The sequence below is a fragment of the Corythoichthys intestinalis genome, unplaced genomic scaffold, assembly GCF_030265065.1.
Source record: "Corythoichthys intestinalis isolate RoL2023-P3 unplaced genomic scaffold, ASM3026506v1 HiC_scaffold_25, whole genome shotgun sequence".
Classification (NCBI taxonomy): domain Eukaryota; kingdom Metazoa; phylum Chordata; class Actinopteri; order Syngnathiformes; family Syngnathidae; genus Corythoichthys; species Corythoichthys intestinalis.
The window spans coordinates 2,112,479-2,137,798 of NW_026651594.1; positions in this window are offsets into that span (position 1 = coordinate 2,112,479).

Below are 25,320 nucleotides of genomic sequence, written 5' to 3' on the forward strand. Positions count from 1 at the left end.
GTAGTTACATGTGGAAATTTGGTTATTGGACATTTGGTTTGAGCGCAATCATTAAACTTAGGTCAAAAAAGTCATTTAAGCCTTTTCACAGTGAGATCTATGCGATATGGCCGAGAAATGTAATTTTGATGTTAACTCCCAAACCGCTGCGCAGAAGTCAACCAAACTTCACCCAATAGTGTATTGTATCACATTCTAGTAGTTACATTTGAAAATTTCGTTCTAGGACATTTGGTTTGAGCGCAATCATTAAATTTAGGTCAAAAAAGCCATTTAAGCCTTTTCACAGTGAGATCTATGCGATATGGCCGAGAAATGTAATTTTGATGTTAACTCCCAAACCGCTGCGCAGAAGTCAACTAAACTTCACCCAATAGTGTATTGTATCACATTCTAGTAGTTACATTTGAAAATTTCGTTCTAGGACATTTGGTTTGAGCGCAATCATTAAACTTAATTAAAAAAGTCATTTAAGCCTTTTCACAGTGAGATCTATGCGATATGGCCGAGAAATGTAATTTTGATGTTAACTCCCAAACCGCTGCGCAGAAGTCAACCAAACTTCACCCATTAGTGTATTGTATCACAATCTAGTAATTACATGTGGAAATTTGGTTCTAGGACATTTGATTTGAGCGCAATCCTCAAACTTAGGTCAAAAAAGCCATTTAAGCCTTTTCACAGTGAGATCTATGCGATATGGCCGAGAAATGTAATTTTGATGTTAACTCCCAAACCGCTGCGCAGAGGTCAACCAAACTTCACCCAATAGTGTATTGTATCACAATCTAGTAGTTACATTTGAAAATTTTGTTCTATGACATTTTGTTTGAACGCAATCATCAAACTTAATTAAAAAAGTCATTTAAGCCTTTTCACAGTGAGATCTATGCGATATGGCCAAGAAATGTAATTTTGATGTTAACTCCCAAACCGCCTCGCAGAAGTCAACCAAACTTCACCCATTAGTGTATTGTATCGCAATCTAGTAGTTACATGTGGAAATTTGGTTATTGGACATTTGGTTTGAGCGCAATCATTAAACTTAGGTCAAAAAAGCCATTTAAGCCTTTTCACAGTGAGATCTATGCGATATGGCCGAGAAATGTAATTTTGATGTTAACTCCAAAACCGCTGCGCAGAAGTCAACCAAACTTCACCCAATAGTGTATTGTATCACAATCTAGTAGTTACATTTGAAAATTTTGTTCTAGGAAATTTTGTTTGAGCGCAATCATCAAACTTAATTAAAAAAGTCATTTGAGCCTTTTCACAGTGAGATCTATGCGATATGGCCGAGAAATGTAATTTTGATGTTAACTCCCAAACCTCTGCGCAGAAGTCAACCAAACTTCACCCATTAGTGTATTGTATCACAATCTAGTAGTTACATGTGGAAATTTGGTTCTAGGACATTTGATTTGAGCGCAATCCTCAAACTTAGGTCAAAAAAGCCATTTAAGCCTTTTCACAGTGAGATCTATGCGATATGGCCGAGAAATGTAATTTTGATGTTAACTCCCAAACCGCTGCGCAGAAGTCAACCAAACTTCACCCAATAGTGTATTGTATCACATTCTAGTAGTTACATTTGAAAATTTCGTTCTAGGACATTTGGTTTGAGCGCAATCTTTAAACTTAGGTCAAAAAAGCCATTTAAGCCTTTTCACAGTGAGATCTATGCGATATGGCCGAGAAATGTAATTTTGATGTTAACTCCCAAACCGCTGCGCAGAAGTCAACCAAACTTCACCCAATAGTGTATTGTATCACAATCTAGTAGTTACATTTGAAAATTTTGTTCTAGGACATTTTGTTTGAACGCAATCATCAAACTTAATTAAAAAAGTCATTTAAGCCTTTTCACAGTGAGATCTATGCGATATGGCCGAGAAATGTAATTTTGATGTTAACTCCCAAACCGCTGCGCAGAAGTCAACCAAACTTCACCCAATAGTGTATTGTATCACAATCTAGTAGTTACATTTTAAAATTTTGTTCTAGGACATTTTGTTTGAACGCAATCATCAAACTTAATTAAAAAAGTCATTTAAGCCTTTTCACGGTGAGATCTATGCGATATGGCCGAGAAATGTAATTTTGATGTTAACTCCCAAACCGCTGCGCAGAAGTCAACCAAACTTCACCCAATAGTGTATTGTATCACATTCTAGTAGTTACATTTGAAAATTTCGTTCTAGGACATTTGGTTTGAGCGCAATCATTAAACTTAGGTCAAAAAAGCCATTTAAGCCTTTTCACTGTGAGATCTATGCGATATGGCCGAGAAATGTAATTTTGATGTTAACTCCCAAACCGCTGCGCAGAAGTCAACTAAACTTCACCCAATAGTGTATTGTATCACATTCTAGTAGTTACATTTGAAAATTTCGTTCTAGGACATTTGGTTTGAGCGCAATCATTAAACTTAATTAAAAAAGTCATTTAAGCCTTTTCACAGTGAGATCTATGCGATATGGCCGAGAAATGTAATTTTGATGTTAACTCCCAAACCGCTGCGCAGAAGTCAACCAAACTTCACCCATTAGTGTATTGTATCACAATCTAGTAATTACATGTGGAAATTTGGTTCTAGGACATTTGATTTGAGCGCAATCCTCAAACTTAGGTCAAAAAAGCCATTTAAGCCTTTTCACAGTGAGATCTATGCGATATGGCCGAGAAATGTAATTTTGATGTTAACTCCCAAACCGCTGCGCAGAAGTCAACCAAACTTCACCCAATAGTGTATTGTATCACAATCTAGTAGTTACATTTGAAAATTTTGTTCTATGACATTTTGTTTGAACGCAATCATCAAACTTAATTAAAAAAGTCATTTAAGCCTTTTCACAGTGAGATCTATGCGATATGGCCGAGAAATGTAATTTTGATGTTAACTCCCAAACCGCTGCGCAGAAGTCAACCAAACTTCACCCAATAGTGTATTGTATCACAATCTAGTAGTTACATTTGGAAATTTGGTTCTTGGACATTTGATTTGAGCGCAATCCTCAAACTTAGGTCAAAAAAGCCATTTAAGCCTTTTCACAGTGAGATCTATGCGATATGGCCGAGAAATGTAATTTTGATGTTAACTCCCAAACCGCTGCGCAGAAGTCAACCAAACTTCACCCAATAGTGTATTGTATCACAATCTAGTAATTACATTTGAAAATTTTGTTCTAGGACATTTTGTTTGAACGCAATCATCAAACTTAATTAAAAAAGTCATTTAAGCCTTTTCACAGTGAGATCTATGCGATATGGCCGAGAAATGTAATTTTGATGTTAACTCCCAAACCTCTGCGCAGAAGTCAACCAAACTTCACCCATTAGTGTATTGTATCACAATCTAGTAGTTACATGTGGAAATTTGGTTATTGGACATTTGGTTTGAGCGCAATCATTAAACTTAGGTCAAAAAAGTCATTTAAGCCTTTTCACAGTGAGATCTATGCGATATGGCCGAGAAATGTAATTTTGATGTTAACTCCCAAACCGCTGCGCAGAAGTCAACCAAACTTCACCCAATAGTGTATTGTATCACATTCTAGTAGTTACATTTGAAAATTTCGTTCTAGGACATTTGGTTTGAGCGCAATCATTAAATTTAGGTCAAAAAAGCCATTTAAGCCTTTTCACAGTGAGATCTATGCGATATGGCCGAGAAATGTAATTTTGATGTTAACTCCCAAACCGCTGCGCAGAAGTCAACTAAACTTCACCCAATAGTGTATTGTATCACATTCTAGTAGTTACATTTGAAAATTTCGTTCTAGGACATTTGGTTTGAGCGCAATCATTAAACTTAATTAAAAAAGTCATTTAAGCCTTTTCACAGTGAGATCTATGCGATATGGCCGAGAAATGTAATTTTGATGTTAACTCCCAAACCGCTGCGCAGAAGTCAACCAAACTTCACCCATTAGTGTATTGTATCACAATCTAGTAATTACATGTGGAAATTTGGTTCTAGGACATTTGATTTGAGCGCAATCCTCAAACTTAGGTCAAAAAAGCCATTTAAGCCTTTTCACAGTGAGATCTATGCGATATGGCCGAGAAATGTAATTTTGATGTTAACTCCCAAACCGCTGCGCAGAGGTCAACCAAACTTCACCCAATAGTGTATTGTATCACAATCTAGTAGTTACATTTGAAAATTTTGTTCTATGACATTTTGTTTGAACGCAATCATCAAACTTAATTAAAAAAGTCATTTAAGCCTTTTCACAGTGAGATCTATGCGATATGGCCTAGAAATGTAATTTTGATGTTAACTCCCAAACCGCCTCGCAGAAGTCAACCAAACTTCACCCATTAGTGTATTGTATCGCAATCTAGTAGTTACATGTGGAAATTTGGTTATTGGACATTTGGTTTGAGCGCAATCATTAAACTTAGGTCAAAAAAGCCATTTAAGCCTTTTCACAGTGAGATCTATGCGATATGGCCGAGAAATGTAATTTTGATGTTAACTCCAAAACCGCTGCGCAGAAGTCAACCAAACTTCACCCAATAGTGTATTGTATCACAATCTAGTAGTTACATTTGAAAATTTTGTTCTAGGAAATTTTGTTTGAGCGCAATCATCAAACTTAATTAAAAAAGTCATTTGAGCCTTTTCACAGTGAGATCTATGCGATATGGCCGAGAAATGTAATTTTGATGTTAACTCCCAAACCTCTGCGCAGAAGTCAACCAAACTTCACCCATTAGTGTATTGTATCACAATCTAGTAGTTACATGTGGAAATTTGGTTCTAGGACATTTGATTTGAGCGCAATCCTCAAACTTAGGTCAAAAAAGCCATTTAAGCCTTTTCACAGTGAGATCTATGCGATATGGCCGAGAAATGTAATTTTGATGTTAACTCCCAAACCGCTGCGCAGAAGTCAACCAAACTTCACCCAATAGTGTATTGTATCACATTCTAGTAGTTACATTTGAAAATTTCGTTCTAGGACATTTGGTTTGAGCGCAATCTTTAAACTTAGGTCAAAAAAGCCATTTAAGCCTTTTCACAGTGAGATCTATGCGATATGGCCGAGAAATGTAATTTTGATGTTAACTCCCAAACCGCTGCGCAGAAGTCAACCAAACTTCACCCAATAGTGTATTGTATCACAATCTAGTAGTTACATTTGAAAATTTTGTTCTAGGACATTTTGTTTGAACGCAATCATCAAACTTAATTAAAAAAGTCATTTAAGCCTTTTCACAGTGAGATCTATGCGATATGGCCGAGAAATGTAATTTTGATGTTAACTCCCAAACCGCTGCGCAGAAGTCAACCAAACTTCACCCAATAGTGTATTGTATCACAATCTAGTAGTTACATTTTAAAATTTTGTTCTAGGACATTTTGTTTGAACGCAATCATCAAACTTAATTAAAAAAGTCATTTAAGCCTTTTCACGGTGAGATCTATGCGATATGGCCGAGAAATGTAATTTTGATGTTAACTCCCAAACCGCTGCGCAGAAGTCAACCAAACTTCACCCAATAGTGTATTGTATCACATTCTAGTAGTTACATTTGAAAATTTCGTTCTAGGACATTTGGTTTGAGCGCAATCATTAAACTTAGGTCAAAAAAGCCATTTAAGCCTTTTCACTGTGAGATCTATGCGATATGGCCGAGAAATGTAATTTTGATGTTAACTCCCAAACCGCTGCGCAGAAGTCAACTAAACTTCACCCAATAGTGTATTGTATCACATTCTAGTAGTTACATTTGAAAATTTCGTTCTAGGACATTTGGTTTGAGCGCAATCATTAAACTTAATTAAAAAAGTCATTTAAGCCTTTTCACAGTGAGATCTATGCGATATGGCCGAGAAATGTAATTTTGATGTTAACTCCCAAACCGCTGCGCAGAAGTCAACCAAACTTCACCCATTAGTGTATTGTATCACAATCTAGTAATTACATGTGGAAATTTGGTTCTAGGACATTTGATTTGAGCGCAATCCTCAAACTTAGGTCAAAAAAGCCATTTAAGCCTTTTCACAGTGAGATCTATGCGATATGGCCGAGAAATGTAATTTTGATGTTAACTCCCAAACCGCTGCGCAGAAGTCAACCAAACTTCACCCAATAGTGTATTGTATCACATTCTAGTAGTTACATTTGAAAATTTCGTTCTAGGACATTTGGTTTGAGCGCAATCATTAAACTTAGGTCAAAAAAGCCATTTAAGCCTTTTCACAGTGAGATCTATGCGATATGGCCGAGAAATGTAATTTTGATGTTAACTCCCAAACCGCTGCGCAGAAGTCAACCAAACTTCACCCAATAGTGTATTGTATCACAATCTAGTAGTTACATTTGAAAATTTTGTTCTAGGAAATTTTGTTTGAGCGCAATCATCAAACTTAATTAAAAAAGTCATTTAAGCCTTTTCACAGTGAGATCTATGCGATATGGCCGAGAAATGTAATTTTGATGTTAACTCCCAAACCGCTGCGCAGAAGTCAACCAAACTTCACCCATTAGTGTATTGTATCACAATCTAGTAGTTACATGTGAAAATTTGGTTTTAGGACATTTGATTTGAGCGCAATCCTCAAACTTAGGTCAAAAAAGCCATTTAAGCCTTTTCACAGTGAGATCTATGCGATATGGCCGAGAAATGTAATTTTGATGTTAACTCCCAAACCGCTGCGCAGAAGTCAACCAAACTTCACCCAATAGTGTATTGTATCACATTCTAGTAGTTACATTTGAAAATTTCGTTCTAGGACATTTGGTTTGAGCGCAATCCTCAAACTTAGGTCAAAAAAGCCATTTAAGCCTTTTCACAGTGAGATCTATGCGATATGGCCGAGAAATGTAATTTTGATGTTAACTCCCAAACCGCTGCGCAGAAGTCAACCAAACTTCACCCATTAGTGTATTGTATCACAATCTAGTAGTTACATGTGGAAATTTCGTTCTAGGACATTTGGTTTGAGCGCAATCATTAAACTTAGGTCAAAAAAGCCATTTAAGCCTTTTCACAGTGAGATCTATGCGATATGGCCGAGAAATGTAATTTTGATGTTAACTCCCAAACCGCTGCGCAGAAGTCAACCAAACTTCACCCAATAGTGTATTGTATCACAATCTAGTAGTTACATTTGAAAATTTTGTTCTAGGAAATTTTGTTTGAGCGCAATCATCAAACTTAATTAAAAAAGTCATTTAAGCCTTTTCACAGTGAGATCTATGCGATATGGCCGAGAAATGTAATTTTGATGTTAACTCCCAAACCTCTGCGCAGAAGTCAACCAAACTTCACCCATTAGTGTATTGTATCACAATCTAGTAGTTACATTTTAAAATTTTGTTCTAGGACATTTTGTTTGAACGCAATCATCAAACTTAATTAAAAAAGTCATTTAAGCCTTTTCACGGTGAGATCTATGCGATATGGCCGAGAAATGTAATTTTGATGTTAACTCCCAAACCGCTGCGCAGAAGTCAACCAAACTTCACCCAATAGTGTATTGTATCACATTCTAGTAGTTACATTTGAAAATTTCGTTCTAGGACATTTGGTTTGAGCGCAATCATTAAACTTAGGTCAAAAAAGCCATTTAAGCCTTTTCACTGTGAGATCTATGCGATATGGCCGAGAAATGTAATTTTGATGTTAACTCCCAAACCGCTGCGCAGAAGTCAACTAAACTTCACCCAATAGTGTATTGTATCACATTCTAGTAGTTACATTTGAAAATTTCGTTCTAGGACATTTGGTTTGAGCGCAATCATTAAACTTAATTAAAAAAGTCATTTAAGCCTTTTCACAGTGAGATCTATGCGATATGGCCGAGAAATGTAATTTTGATGTTAACTCCCAAACCGCTGCGCAGAAGTCAACCAAACTTCACCCATTAGTGTATTGTATCACAATCTAGTAATTACATGTGGAAATTTGGTTCTAGGACATTTGATTTGAGCGCAATCCTCAAACTTAGGTCAAAAAAGCCATTTAAGCCTTTTCACAGTGAGATCTATGCGATATGGCCGAGAAATGTAATTTTGATGTTAACTCCCAAACCGCTGCGCAGAAGTCAACCAAACTTCACCCAATAGTGTATTGTATCACATTCTAGTAGTTACATTTGAAAATTTCGTTCTAGGACATTTGGTTTGAGCGCAATCATTAAACTTAGGTCAAAAAAGCCATTTAAGCCTTTTCACTGTGAGATCTATGCGATATGGCCGAGAAATGTAATTTTGATGTTAACTCCCAAACCGCTGCGCAGAAGTCAACTAAACTTCACCCAATAGTGTATTGTATCACATTCTAGTAGTTACATTTGAAAATTTCGTTCTAGGACATTTGGTTTGAGCGCAATCATTAAACTTAATTAAAAAAGTCATTTAAGCCTTTTCACAGTGAGATCTATGCGATATGGCCGAGAAATGTAATTTTGATGTTAACTCCCAAACCGCTGCGCAGAAGTCAACCAAACTTCACCCATTAGTGTATTGTATCACAATCTAGTAATTACATGTGGAAATTTGGTTCTAGGACATTTGATTTGAGCGCAATCCTCAAACTTAGGTCAAAAAAGCCATTTAAGCCTTTTCACAGTGAGATCTATGCGATATGGCCGAGAAATGTAATTTTGATGTTAACTCCCAAACCGCTGCGCAGAAGTCAACCAAACTTCACCCAATAGTGTATTGTATCACATTCTAGTAGTTACATTTGAAAATTTCGTTCTAGGACATTTGGTTTGAGCGCAATCATTAAACTTAGGTCAAAAAAGCCATTTAAGCCTTTTCACAGTGAGATCTATGCGATATGGCCGAGAAATGTAATTTTGATGTTAACTCCCAAACCGCTGCGCAGAAGTCAACCAAACTTCACCCAATAGTGTATTGTATCACAATCTAGTAGTTACATTTGAAAATTTTGTTCTAGGAAATTTTGTTTGAGCGCAATCATCAAACTTAATTAAAAAAGTCATTTAAGCCTTTTCACAGTGAGATCTATGCGATATGGCCGAGAAATGTAATTTTGATGTTAACTCCCAAACCGCTGCGCAGAAGTCAACCAAACTTCACCCATTAGTGTATTGTATCACAATCTAGTAGTTACATGTGAAAATTTGGTTCTAGGACATTTGATTTGAGCGCAATCCTCAAACTTAGGTCAAAAAAGCCATTTAAGCCTTTTCACAGTGAGATCTATGCGATATGGCCGAGAAATGTAATTTTGATGTTAACTCCCAAACCGCTGCGCAGAAGTCAACCAAACTTCACCCAATAGTGTATTGTATCAGATTCTAGTAGTTACATTTGAAAATTTCGTTCTAGGACATTTGGTTTGAGCGCAATCCTCAAACTTAGGTCAAAAAAGCCATTTAAGCCTTTTCACAGTGAGATCTATGCGATATGGCCGAGAAATGTAATTTTGATGTTAACTCCCAAACCGCTGCGCAGAAGTCAACCAAACTTCACCCATTAGTGTATTGTATCACAATCTAGTAGTTACATGTGGAAATTTGGTTTTTGGACATTTGGTTTGAGCGCAATCATTAAACTTAGGTCAAAAAAGCCATTTAAGCCTTTTCACAGTGAGATCTATGCGATATGGCCGAGAAATGTAATTTTGATGTTAACTCCCAAACCGCTGCGCAGAAGTCAACCAAACTTCACCCAATAGTGTATTGTATCACAATCTAATAGTTACATTTGAAAATTTTGTTCTAGGAAATTTTGTTTGAGCGCAATCATCAAACTTAATTAAAAAAGTCATTTAAGCCTTTTCACAGTGAGATCTATGCGATATGGCCGAGAAATGTAATTTTGATGTTAACTCCCAAACCTCTGCGCAGAAGTCAACCAAACTTCACCCATTAGTGTATTGTATCACAATCTAGTAGTTACATGTGGAAATTTGGTTCTAGGACATTTGATTTGAGCGCAATCCTCAAACTTAGGTCAAAAAAGCCATTTAAGCCTTTTCACAGTGAGATCTATGCGATATGGCCGAGAAATGTAATTTTGATGTTAACTCCCAAACCGCTGCGCAGAAGTCAACCAAACTTCACCCAATAGTGTATTGTATCACATTCTAGTAGTTACATTTGAAAATTTCGTTCTAGGACATTTGGTTTGAGCGCAATCTTTAAACTTAGGTCAAAAAAGCCATTTAAGCCTTTTCACAGTGAGATCTATGCGATATGGCCGAGAAATGTAATTTTGATGTTAACTCCCAAACCGCTGCGCAGAAGTCAACCAAACTTCACCCAATAGTGTATTGTATCACAATCTAGTAGTTACATTTGAAAATTTTGTTCTAGGACATTTTGTTTGAACGCAATCATCAAACTTAATTAAAAAAGTCATTTAAGCCTTTTCACAGTGAGATCTATGCGATATGGCCGAGAAATGTAATTTTGATGTTAACTCCCAAACCGCTGCGCAGAAGTCAACCAAACTTCACCCAATAGTGTATTGTATCACAATCTAGTAGTTACATTTGAAAATTTTGTTCTAGGACATTTTGTTTGAACACAATCATCAAACTTAATTAAAAAAGTCATTTAAGCCTTTTCACAGTGAGATCTATGCGATATGGCCGAGAAATGTAATTTTGATGTTAACTCCCAAACCTCTGCGCAGAAGTCAACCAAACTTCACCCATTAGTGTATTGTATCACAATCTAGTAGTTACATGTGGAAATTTGGTTCTAGGACATTTGATTTGAGCGCAATCCTCAAACTTAGGTCAAAAAAGCCATTTAAGCCTTTTCACAGTGAGATCTATGCGATATGGCCGAGAAATGTAATTTTGATGTTAACTCCCAAACCGCTGCGCAGAAGTCAACCAAACTTCACCCAATAGTGTATTGTATCACATTCTAGTAGTTACATTTGAAAATTTCGTTCTAGGACATTTGGTTTGAGCGCAATCTTTAAACTTATGTCAAAAAAGCCATTTAAGCCTTTTCACAGTGAGATCTATGCGATATGGCCGAGAAATGTAATTTTGATGTTAACTCCCAAACCGCTGCGCAGAAGTCAACCAAACTTCACCCAATAGTGTATTGTATCACAATCTAGTAGTTACATTTGAAAATTTTGTTCTAGGACATTTTGTTTGAACGCAATCATCAAACTTAATTAAAAAAGTCATTTAAGCCTTTTCACAGTGAGATCTATGCGATATGGCCGAGAAATGTAATTTTGATGTTAACTCCCAAACCGCTGCGCAGAAGTCAACCAAACTTCACCCATTAGTGTATTGTATCACAATCTAGTAGTTACATTTGAAAATTTTGTTCTAGGACATTTTGTTTGAACGCAATCATCAAACTTAATTAAAAAAGTCATTTAAGCCTTTTCACGGTGAGATCTATGCGATATGGCCGAGAAATGTAATTTTGATGTTAACTCCCAAACCGCTGCGCAGAAGTCAACCAAACTTCACCCAATAGTGTATTGTATCACATTCTAGTAGTTACATTTAAAAATTTCGTTCTAGGACATTTGGTTTGAGCGCAATCATTAAACTTAGGTCAAAAAAGCCATTTAAGCCTTTTCACAGTGAGATCTATGCGATATGGCCGAGAAATGTAATTTTGATGTTAACTCCCAAACCGCTGCGCAGAAGTCAACCAAACTTCACCCAATAGTGTATTGTATCACAATCTAGTAGTTACATTTGAAAATTTTGTTCTAGGAAATTTTGTTTGAGCGCAATCATCAAACTTAATTAAAAAAGTCATTTAAGCCTTTTCACAGTGAGATCTATACGATATGGCCGAGAAATGTAATTTTGATGTTAACTCCCAAACCTCTGCGCAGAAGTCAACCAAACTTCACCCATTAGTGTATTGTATCACAATCTAGTAGTTACATGTGGAAATTTGGTTCTAGGACATTTGATTTGAGCGCAATCCTCAAACTTAGGTCAAAAAAGCCATTTAAGCCTTTTCACAGTGAGATCTATGCGATATGGCCGAGAAATGTAATTTTGATGTTAACTCCCAAACCGCTGCGCAGAAGTCAACCAAACTTCACCCAATAGTGTATTGTATCACAATCTAGTAGTTACATTTGAAAATTTTGTTCTAGGAAATTTTGTTTGAGCGCAATCATCAAACTTAATTAAAAAAGTCATTTAAGCCTTTTCACAGTGAGATCTATGCGATATGGCCGAGAAATGTAATTTTGATGTTAACTCCCAAACCTCTGCGCAGAAGTCAACCAAACTTCACCCAATAGTGTATTGTATCACAATCTAGTAGTTACATGTGGAAATTTGGTTCTAGGACATTTGATTTGAGAGCAATCTTTAAACTTAGGTCAAAAAAGCCATTTAAGCCTTTTCACAGTGAGATCTATGCGATATGGCCGAGAAATGTAATTTTGATGTTAACTCCCAAACCGCTGCGCAGAAGTCAACCAAACTTCACCCAATAGTGTATTGTATCACAATCTAGTAGTTACATTTGAAAGTTTTGTTCTAGGACATTTTGTTTGAACGCAATCATCAAACTTAATTAAAAAAGTCATTTAAGCCTTTTCACAGTGTGATCTATGCGATATGGCCGAGAAATGTAATTTTGATGTTAACTCCCAAACCGCTGCGCAGAAGTCAACCAAACTTCACCCAATAGTGTATTGTATCACAATCTAGTAGTTACATTTGGAAATTTTGTTCTTGGACATTTGATTTGAGTGCAATCCTCAAACTTAGGTCAAAAAAGCCATTTAAGCCTTTTCACAGTGAGATCTATGCGATATGGCCGAGAAATGTAATTTTGATGTTAACTCCCAAACCGCTGCGCAGAAGTCAACCAAACTTCATCCAATAGTGTATTGTATCACAATCTAGTAGTTACATTTGAAAATTTTGTTTTAGGACATTTTGTTTGAACGCAATCATCAAACTTAATTAAAAAAGTCATTTAAGCCTTTTCACAGTGAGATCTATGCGATATGGCCGAGAAATGTAATTTTGATGTTAACTCCCAAACCGCTGCGCAGAAGTCAACCAAACTTCACCCAATAGTGTATTGTATCACATTCTAGTAGTTACATTTGAAAATTTCGTTCTAGGACATTTGGTTTGAGCGCAATCATTAAACTTAGGTCAAAAAAGCCATTTAAGCCTTTTCACAGTGAGATCTATGCGATATGGCCGAGAAATGTAATTTTGATGTTAACTCCCAAACCGCTGCGCAGAAGTCAACTAAACTTCACCCAATAGTGTATTGTATCACATTCTAGTAGTTACATTTGAAAATTTCGTTCTAGGACATTTGGTTTGAGCGCAATCATTAAACTTAATAAAAAAAGTCATTTAAGCCTTTTCACAGTGAGATCTATGCGGTATGGCCGAGAAATGTAATTTTGATGTTAACTCCCAAACCGCTGCGCAGAAGTCAACCAAACTTCACCCATTAGTGTATTGTATCACAATCTAGTAATTACATGTGGAAATTTGGTTCTAGGACATTTGATTTGAGCGCAATCCTCAAACTTAGGTCAAAAAAGCCATTTAAGCCTTTTCACAGTGAGATCTATGCGATATGGCCGAGAAATGTAATTTTGATGTTAACTCCCAAACCGCTGCGCAGAAGTCAACCAAACTTCACCCAATAGTGTATTGTATCACAATCTAGTAGTTACATTTGAAAATTTTGTTCTATGACATTTTGTTTGAACGCAATCATCAAACTTAATTAAAAAAGTCATTTAAGCCTTTTCACAGTGAGATCTATGCGATATGGCCGAGAAATGTAATTTTGATGTTAACTCCCAAACCGCCTCGCAGAAGTCAACCAAACTTCACCCATTAGTGTATTGTATCACAATCTAGTAGTTACATGTGGAAATTTGGTTATTGGACATTTGGTTTGAGCGCAATCATTAAACTTAGGTCAAAAAAGTCATTTAAGCCTTTTCACAGTGAGATCTATGCGATATGGCCGAGAAATGTAATTTTGATGTTAACTCCCAAACCGCTGCGCAGAAGTCAACCAAACTTCACCCAATAGTGTATTGTATCACATTCTAGTAGTTACATTTGAAAATTTCGTTCTAGGACATTTGGTTTGAGCGCAATCATTAAATTTAGGTCAAAAAAGCCATTTAAGCCTTTTCACAGTGAGATCTATGCGATATGGCCGAGAAATGTAATTTTGATGTTAACTCCCAAACCGCTGCGCAGAAGTCAACTAAACTTCACCCAATAGTGTATTGTATCACATTCTAGTAGTTACATTTGAAAATTTCGTTCTAGGACATTTGGTTTGAGCGCAATCATTAAACTTAATTAAAAAAGTCATTTAAGCCTTTTCACAGTGAGATCTATGCGATATGGCCGAGAAATGTAATTTTGATGTTAACTCCCAAACCGCTGCGCAGAAGTCAACCAAACTTCACCCATTAGTGTATTGTATCACAATCTAGTAATTACATGTGGAAATTTGGTTCTAGGACATTTGATTTGAGCGCAATCCTCAAACTTAGGTCAAAAAAGCCATTTAAGCCTTTTCACAGTGAGATCTATGCGATATGGCCGAGAAATGTAATTTTGATGTTAACTCCCAAACCGCTGCGCAGAAGTCAACCAAACTTCACCCAATAGTGTATTGTATCACAATCTAGTAGTTACATTTGAAAATTTTGTTCTATGACATTTTGTTTGAACGCAATCATCAAACTTAATTAAAAAAGTCATTTAAGCCTTTTCACAGTGAGATCTATGCGATATGGCCAAGAAATGTAATTTTGATGTTAACTCCCAAACCGCCTCGCAGAAGTCAACCAAACTTCACCCATTAGTGTATTGTATCACAATATAGTAGTTACATGTGGAAATTTGGTTATTGGACATTTGGTTTGAGCGCAATCATTAAACTTAGGTCAAAAAAGCCATTTAAGCCTTTTCACAGTGAGATCTATGCGATATGGCCGAGAAATGTAATTTTGATGTTAACTCCAAAACCGCTGCGCAGAAGTCAACCAAACTTCACCCAATAGTGTATTGTATCACAATCTAGTAGTTACATTTGAAAATTTTGTTCTAGGAAATTTTGTTTGAGCGCAATCATCAAACTTAATTAAAAAAGTCATTTAAGCCTTTTCACAGTGAGATCTATGCGATATGGCCGAGAAATGTAATTTTGATGTTAACTCCCAAACCGCTGCGCAGAAGTCAACCAAACTTCACCCAATAGTGTATTGTATCACAATCTAGTAGTTACATTTGAAAATTTTGTTCTATGACATTTTGTTTGAACGCAATCATCAAACTTAATTAAAAAAGTCATTTAAGCCTTTTCACAGTGAGATCTATGCGATATGGCCGAGAAATGTAATTTTGATGTTAACTCCCAAACCGCTGCGCAGAAGTCAACCAAACTTCACCCATTAGTGTATTGTATCACAATCTAGTAGTTACATGTGGAAATTTGGTTATTGGACATTTGGTTTGAGCGCAATCATTAAACTTAGGTCAAAAAAGCCATTTAAGCCTTTTCACAGTGAGATCTATGCGATATGGCCGAGAAATGTAATTTTGATGTTAACTCCCAAACCGCTGCGCAGAAGTCAACCAAACTTCACCCAATAGTGTATTGTATCACAATCTAGTAGTTACATTTGAAAATTTTGTTCTAGGAAATTTTGTTTGAGCGCAATCATCAAACTTAATTAAAAAAGTCATTTAAGCCTTTTCACAGTGAGATCTATACGATATGGCCGAGAAATGTAATTTTGATGTTAACTCCCAAACCTCTGCGCAGAAGTCAACCAAACTTCACCCATTAGTGTATTGTATCACAATCTAGTAGTTACATGTAGAAATTTGGTTCTAGGACATTTGATTTGAGCGCAATCCTCAAACTTAGGTCAAAAAAGCCATTTAAGCCTTTTCACAGTGAGATCTATGCGATATGGCCGAGAAATGTAATTTTGATGTTAACTCCCAAACCGCTGCGCAGAAGTCAACCAAACTTCACCCAATAGTGTATTGTATCACATTCTAGTAGTTACATTTGAAAATTTCGTTCTAGGACATTTGGTTTGAGCGCAATCTTTAAACTTAGGTCAAAAAAGCCATTTAAGCCTTTTCACAGTGAGATCTATGCGATATGGCCGAGAAATGTAATTTTGATGTTAACTCCCAAACCGCTGCGCAGAAGTCAACCAAACTTCACCCAATAGTGTATTGTATCACAATCTAGTAGTTACATTTGAAAAATTTGTTCTAGGACATTTTGTTTGAACGCAATCATCAAACTTAATTAAAAAAGTCATTTAAGCCTTTTCACAGTGAGATCTATGCGATATGGCCGAGAAATGTAATTTTGATGTTAACTCCCAAACCGCTGCGCAGAAGTCAACCAAACTTCACCCAATAGTGTATTGTATCACAATCTAGTAGTTACATTTGGAAATTTGGTTCTTGGACATTTGATTTGAGCGCAATCCTCAAACTTAGGTCAAAAAAGCCATTTAAGCCTTTTCACAGTGAGATCTATGCGATATGGCCGAGAAATGTAATTTTGATGTTAACTCCCAAACCGCTGCGCAGAAGTCAACCAAACTTCACCCAATAGTGTATTGTATCACAATCTAGTAGTTACATTTGAAAATTTTGTTCTAGGACATTTTGTTTGAACGCAATCATCAAACTTAATTAAAAAAGTCATTTAAGCCTTTTCACAGTGAGATCTATGCGATATGGCCGAGAAATGTAATTTTGATGTTAACTCCCAAACCGCTGCGCAGAAGTCAACCAAACTTCACCCAATAGTGTATTGTATCACATTCTAGTAGTTACATTTGAAAATTTCGTTCTAGGACATTTGGTTTGAGCGCAATCATTAAACTTAGGTCAAAAAAGCCATTTAAGCCTTTTCACAGTGAGATCTATGCGATATGGCCGAGAAATGTAATTTTGATGTTAACTCCCAAACCGCTGCGCAGAAGTCAACCAAACTTCACCCAATAGTGTATTGTATCACAATCTAGTAGTTACATTTGAAAATTTTGTTCTAGGAAATTTTGTTTGAGCGCAATCATCAAACTTAATTAAAAAAGTCATTTAAGCCTTTTCACAGTGAGATCTATGCGATATGGCCGAGAAATGTAATTTTGATGTTAACTCCCAAACCGCTGCGCAGAAGTCAACCAAACTTCACCCATTAGTGTATTGTATCACAATCTAGTAGTTACATGTGAAAATTTGGTTCTAGGACATTTGATTTGAGCGCAATCCTCAAACTTAGGTCAAAAAAGCCATTTAAGCCTTTTCACAGTGAGATCTATGCGATATGGCCGAGAAATGTAATTTTGATGTTAACTCCCAAACCGCTGCGCAGAAGTCAACCAAACTTCACCCAATAGTGTATTGTATCACATTCTAGTAGTTACATTTGAAAATTTCGTTCTAGGACATTTGGTTTGAGCGCAATCATTAAACTTAGGTCAAAAAAGCCATTTAAGCCTTTTCACAGTGAGATCTATGCGATATGGCCGAGAAATGTAATTTTGATGTTAACTCCCAAACCGCTGCGCAGAAGTCAACTAAACTTCACCCAATAGTGTATTGTATCACATTCTAGTAGTTACATTTGAAAATTTCGTTCTAGGACATTTGGTTTGAGCGCAATCATCAAACTTAATTAAAAAAGTCATTTAAGCCTTTTCACAGTGAGATCTATGCGATATGGCCGAGAAATGTAATTTTGATGTTAACTCCCAAACCGCTGCGCAGAAGTCAACCAAACTTCACCCAATAGTGTATTGTATCACAATCTAGTAGTTACATTTGGAAATTTGGTTCTTGGACATTTGATTTGAGCGCAATCCTCAAACTTAGGTCAAAAAAGCCATTTAAGCCTTTTCACAGTGAGATCTATGCGATATGGCCGAGAAATGTAATTTTGATGTTAACTCCCAAACCGCTGCGCAGAAGTCAACCAAACTTCACCCAATAGTGTATTGTATCACATTCTAGTAGTTACATTTGAAAATTTCGTTCTAGGACATTTGGTTTGAGCGCAATCATTAAACTTAGGTCAAAAAAGCCATTTAAGCCTTTTCACAGTGAGATCTATGCGATATGGCCGAGAAATGTAATTTTGATGTTAACTCCCAAACCGCTGCGCAGAAGTCAACTAAACTTCACCCAATAGTGTATTGTATCACATTCTAGTAGTTACATTTGAAAATTTCGTTCTAGGACATTTGGTTTGAGCGCAATCATTAAACTTAATTAAAAAAGTCATTTAAGCCTTTTCACAGTGAGATCTATGCGATATGGCCGAGAAATGTAATTTTGATGTTAACTCCCAAACCGCTGCGCAGAAGTCAACCAAACTTCACCCATTAGTGTATTGTATCACAATCTAGTAATTACATGTGGAAATTTGGTTCTAGGACATTTGATTTGAGCGCAATCCTCAAACTTAGGTCAAAAAAGCCATTTAAGCCTTTTCACAGTGAGATCTATGCGATATGGCCGAGAAATGTAATTTTGATGTTAACTCCCAAACCGCTGCGCAGAAGTCAACCAAACTTCACCCAATAGTGTATTGTATCACAATCTAGTAGTTACATTTGAAAATTTTGTTCTATGACATTTTGTTTGAACGCAATCATCAAACTTAATTAAAAAAAGTCATTTAAGCCTTTTCACAGTGAGATCTATGCGATATGGCCGAGAAATGTAATTTTGATGTTAACTCCCAAACCGCTGCGCAGAAGTCAACCAAACTTCACCCATTAGTGTATTGTATCACAATCTAGTAGTTACATGTAGAAATTTGGTTATTGGACATTTGATTTGAGCGCAATCCTCAAACTTAGGTCAAAAAAGCCATTTAAGCCTTTTCACAGTGAGATCTATGCGATATGGCCGAGAAATGTAATTTTGATGTTAACTCCCAAACCGCTGCGCAGAAGTCAACCAAACTTCACCCATTAGTGTATTGTATCACAATCTAGTAGTTACATGTGGAAATTTGGTTCTAGGACATTTTGTTTGAGCGCAATCATCAAACTTAATTAAAAATGTCATTTAAGCCTTTTCACAGTGAGATCTATGCGATATGGCCGAGAAATGTAATTTTGATGTTAACTCCCAAACCGCTGCGCAGAAGTCAACCAAACTTCACCCATTAGTGTATTGTATCACAATCTAGTAGTTACATGTGAAAATTTGGTTCTAGGACATTTGATTTGAGCGCAATCCTCAAACTTAGGTCAAAAAAGCCATTTAAGCCTTTTCACAGTGAGATCTATGCGATATGGCCGAGAAATGTAATTTTGATGTTAACTCCCAAACCGCTGCGCAGAAGTCAACCAAACTTCACCCAATAGTGTATTGTATCACATTCTAGTAGTTACATTTGAAAATTTCGTTCTAGGACATTTGGTTTGAGCGCAATCATTAAACTTAGGTCAAAAAAGCCATTTAAGCCTTTTCACAGTGAGATCTATGCGATATGGCCGAGAAATGTAATTTTGATGTTAACTCCCAAACCGCTGCGCAGAAGTCAACTAAACTTCACCCAATAGTGTATTGTATCACATTCTAGTAGTTACATTTGAAAATTTCGTTCTAGGACATTTGGTTTGAGCGCAATCATTAAACTTAATTAAATAAGTCATTTAAGCCTTTTCACAGTGAGATCTATGCGATATGGCCGAGAAATGTAATTTTGATGTTAACTCCCAAACCGCTGCGCAGAAGTCAACCAAACTTCACCCATTAGTGTATTGTATCACAATCTAGTAATTACATGTGGAAATTTGGTTCTAGGACATTTGATTTGAGCGCAATCCTCAAACTTAGGTCAAAAAAGCCATTTAAGCCTTTTCACAGTGAGATCTATGCGATATGGCCGAGAAATGTAATTTTGATGTTAACTCCCAAACCGCTGCGCAGAAGTCAACCAAACTTCACCCAATAGTGTATTGTATCACAATCTAGTAGTTACATTTGAAAATTTTGTTCTATGACATTTTGTTTGAACGCAATCATCAAACTTAATTAAAAAAGTCATTTAAGCCTTTTCACAGTGAGATCTATGCGATATGGCCGAGAAATGTAATTTTGATGTTAACTCCCAAACCGCTGCGCAGAAGTCAACCAAACTTCACCCATTAGTGTATTGTATCACAATCTAGTAGTTACATGTAGAAATTTGGTTATTGGACATTTGATTTGAGCGCAATCCTCAAACTTAGGTCAAAAAAGCCATTTAAGCCTTTTCACAGTGAGATCTATGCGATATGGCCGAGAAATGTAATTTTGATGTTAACTCCCAAACCGCTGCGCAGAAGTCAACCAAACTTCACCCATTAGTGTATTGTATCACAATCTAGTAGTTACATGTGGAAATTTGGTTCTAGGACATTTGATTTGAGCGCAATCCTCAAACTTAGGTCAAAAAAGCCATTTAAGCCTTTTCACAGTGAGATCTATGCGATATGGCCGAGAAATGTAATTTTGATGTTAACTCCAAAACCGCTGCGCAGAAGTCAACCAAACTTCACCCAATAGTGTATTGTATCACAATCTAGTAGTTACATTTGAAAATTTTGTTCTATGACATTTTGTTTGAACGCAATCATCAAACTTAATTAAAAAAGTCATTTAAGCCTTTTCACAGTGAGATCTATGCGATATGGCCGAGAAATGTAATTTTGATGTTAACTCCCAAACCGCTGCGCAGAAGTCAACCAAACTTCACCCAATAGTGTATTGTATCACAATCTAGTAGTTACATTTGGAAATTTGGTTCTTGGACATTTGATTTGAGCGCAATCCTCAAACTTAGGTCAAAAAAGCCATTTAAGCCTTTTCACAGTGAGATCTATGCGATATGGCCGAGAAATGTAATTTTGATGTTAACTCCCAAACCGCTGCGCAGAAGTCAACCAAACTTCACCCAATAGTGTATTGTATCACAATCTAGTAGTTACATTTGAAAATTTTGTTCTAGGACATTTTGTTTGAACGCAATCATCAAACTTAATTAAAAAAGTCATTTAAGCCTTTTCACAGTGAGATCTATGTGATATGGCCGAGAAATGTAATTTTGATGTTAACTCCCAAACCGCTGCGCAGAAGTCAACCAAACTTCACCCAATAGTGAATTGTATCACATTCTAGTAGTTACATTTGAAAATTTCGTTCTAGGACATTTGGTTTGAGCGCAATCATTAAACTTAGGTCAAAAAAGCCATTTAAGCCTTTTCACAGTGAGATCTATGCGATATGGCCGAGAAATGTAATTTTGATGTTAACTCCCAAACCGCTGCGCAGAAGTCAACCAAACTTCACCCAATAGTGTATTGTATCACAATCTAGTAGTTACATTTGAAAATTTTGTTCTAGGAAATTTTGTTTGAGCGCAATCATCAAACTTAATTAAAAAAGTCATTTAAGCCTTTTCACAGTGAGATCTATGCGATATGGCCGAGAAATGTAATTTTGATGTTAACTCCCAAACCGCTGCGCAGAAGTCAACCAAACTTCACCCATTAGTGTATTGTATCACAATCTAGTAGTTACATGTGAAAATTTAGTTCTAGGACATTTGATTTGAGCGCAATACTCAAACTTAGGTCAAAAAAGCCATTTAAGCCTTTTCACAGTGAGATCTATGCGATATGGCCGAGAAATGTAATTTTGATGTTAACTCCCAAACCGCTGCGCAGAAGTCAACCAAACTTCACCCAATAGTGTATTGTATCACATTCTAGTAGTTACATTTGAAAATTTCGTTCTAGGACATTTGGTTTGAGCGCAATCATTAAACTTAGGTCAAAAAAGCCATTTAAGCCTTTTCACAGTGAGATCTATGCGATATGGCTGAGAAATGTAATTTTGATGTTAACTCCCAAACCGCTGCGCAGAAGTCAACTAAACTTCACCCAATAGTGTATTGTATCACATTCTAGTAGTTACATTTGAAAATTTCGTTCTAGGACATTTGGTTTGAGCGCAATCATTAAACTTAATTAAAAAAGTCATTTAAGCCTTTTCACAGTGAGATCTATGCGATATGGCCGAGAAATGTAATTTTGATGTTAACTCCCAAACCGCTGCGCAGAAGTCAACCAAACTTCACCCATTAGTGTATTGTATCACAATCTAGTAATTACATGTGGAAATTTGGTTCTAGGACATTTGATTTGAGCGCAATCCTCAAACTTAGGTCAAAAAAGCCATTTAAGCCTTTTCACAGTGAGATCTATGCGATATGGCCGAGAAATGTAATTTTGATGTTAACTCCCAAACCGCTGCGCAGAAGTCAACCAAATTTCACCCAATAGTGTATTGTATCACAATCTAGTAGTTACATTTGAAAATTTTGTTCTATGACATTTTGTTTGAAAGCAATCATCAAACTTAATTAAAAAAGTCATTTAAGCCTTTTCACAGTGAGATCTATGCGATATGGCCGAGAAATGTAATTTTGATGTTAACTCCCAAACCGCTGCGCAGAAGTCAACCAAACTTCACCCATTAGTGTATTGTATCACAATCTAGTAGTTACATGTGGAAATTTGGTTATTGGACATTTGGTTTGAGCGCAATCATTAAACTTAGGTCAAAAAAGCCATTTAAGCCTTTTCACAGTGAGATCTATGCGATATGGCCGAGAAATGTAATTTTGATGTTAACTCCCAAACCGCTGCGCAGAAGTCAACTAAACTTCACCCAATAGTGTATTGTATCACAATCTAGTAGTTACATTTGAAAATTTTGTTCTAGGAAATTTTGTTTGAGCGCAATCATCAAACTTAATTAAAAAAGTCATTTAAGCCTTTTCACAGTGAGATCTATGCGATATGGCCGAGAAATGTAATTTTGATGTTAACTCCCAAACCTATGCGCAGAAGTCAACCAAACTTCACCCATTAGTGTATTGTATCACAATCTAGTAGTTACATGTGGAAATTTGGTTCTAGGACATTTGATTTGAGCGCAATCCTCAAACTTAGGTCAAAAAAGCCATTTAAGCCTTTTCACAGTGAGATCTATGCGATATGGCCGAGAAATGTAATTTTGATGTTAACTCCCAAACCGCTGCGCAGAAGTCAACCAAACTTCACCCAATAGTGTATTGTATCACAATCTAGTAGTTACATTTGGAAATTTGGTTCTTGGACATTTGATTTGAGCGCAATCCTCAAACTTAGGTCAAAAAAGCCATTTAAGCCTTTTCACAGTGAGATCTATGCGATATGGCCGAGAAATGTAATTTTGATGTTAACTCCCAAACCGCTGCGCAGAAGTCAACCAAACTTCACCCAATAGTGTATTGTATCACAATCTAGTAGTTACATTTGAAAATTTTGTTCTAGGACATTTTGTTTGAACGCAATCATCAAACTTAATTAAAAAAGTCATTTAAGCCTTTTCACAGTGAGATCTATGCGATATGGCCGAGAAATGTAATTTTGATGTTAACTCCCAAACCGCTGCGCAGAAGTCAACCAAACTTCACCCAATAGTGTATTGTATCACATTCTAGTAGTTACATTTGAAAATTTCGTTCTAGGACATTTGGTTTGAGCGCAATCATTAAACTTAGGTCAAAAAAGCCATTTAAGCCTTTTCACAGTAAGATCTATGCGATATGGCCGAGAAATGTAATTTTGATGTTAACTCCCAAACCGCTGCGCAGAAGTCAACCAAACTTCACCCAATAGTGTATTGTATAACAATCTAGTAGTTACATTTGAAAATTTTGTTCTAGGAAATTTTGTTTGAGCGCAATCATCAAACTTAATTAAAAATGTCATTTAAGCCTTTTCACAGTGAGATCTATGTGATATGGCCGAGAAATGTAATTTTGATGTTAACTCCCAAACCGCTGCGCAGAAGTCAACCAAACTTCACCCATTAGTGTATTGTATCACAATCTAGTAGTTACATGTGAAAATTTGGTTCTAGGACATTTGATTTGAGCGCAATCCTCAAACTTAGGTCAAAAAAGCCATTTAAGCCTTTTCACAGTGAGATCTATGCGATATGGCCGAGAAATGTAATTTTGATGTTAACTCCCAAACCGCTGCGCAGAAGTCAACCAAACTTCACCCAATAGTGTATTGTATCACATTCTAGTAGTTACATTTGAAAATTTCGTTCTAGGACATTTGGTTTGAGCGCAATCATAAAACTTAGGTCAAAAAAGCCATTTAAGCCTTTTCACAGTGAGATCTATGCGATATGGCCGAGAAATGTAATTTTGATGTTAACTCCCAAACCGCTGCGCAGAAGTCAACTAAACTTCACCCAATAGTGTATTGTATCACATTCTAGTAGTTACATTTGAAAATTTCGTTCTAGGACATTTGGTTTGAGCGCAATCATTAAACTTAATTAAAAAAGTCATTTAAGCCTTTTCACAGTGAGATCTATGCGATATGGCCGAGAAATGTAATTTTGATGTTAACTCCCAAACCGCTGCGCAGAAGTCAACCAAACTTCACCCATTAGTGTATTGTATCACAATCTAGTAATTACATGTGGAAATTTGGTTCTAGGACATTTGATTTGAGCGCAATCCTCAAACTTAGGTCAAAAAAGCCATTTAAGCCTTTTCACAGTGAGATCTATGCGATATGGCCGAGAAATGTAATTTTGATGTTAACTCCCAAACCGCTGCGCAGAAGTCAACCAAACTTCACCCAATAGTGTATTGTATCACAATCTAGTAGTTACATTTGAAAATTTTGTTCTATGACATTTTGTTTGAACGCAATCATCAAACTTAATTAAAAAAGTCATTTAAGCCTTTTCACAGTGAGATCTATGCGATATGGCCGAGAAATGTAATTTTGATGTTAACTCCCAAACCGCTGCGCAGAAGTCAACCAAACTTCACCCATTAGTGTATTGTATCACAATCTAGTAGTTACATGTAGAAATTTGGTTATTGGACATTTGATTTGAGCGCAATCCTCAAACTTAGGTCAAAAAAGCCATTTAAGCCTTTTCACAGTGAGATCTATGCGATATGGCCGAGAAATGTAATTTTGATGTTAACTCCCAAACCGCTGCGCAGAAGTCAACCAAACTTCACCCATTAGTGTATTGTATGACAATCTAGTAGTTACATGTGGAAATTTGGTTCTAGGACATTTGATTTGAGCGCAATCCTCAAACTTAGGTCAAAAAAGCCATCAAGCCTTTTCACAGTGAGATCTATGCGATATGGCCGAGAAATGTAATTTTGATGTTAACTCCCAAACCGCTGCGCAGAAGTCAACCAAACTTCACCCAATAGTGTATTGTATCACAATCTAGTAGTTACATTTGAAAATTTTGTTCTATGAC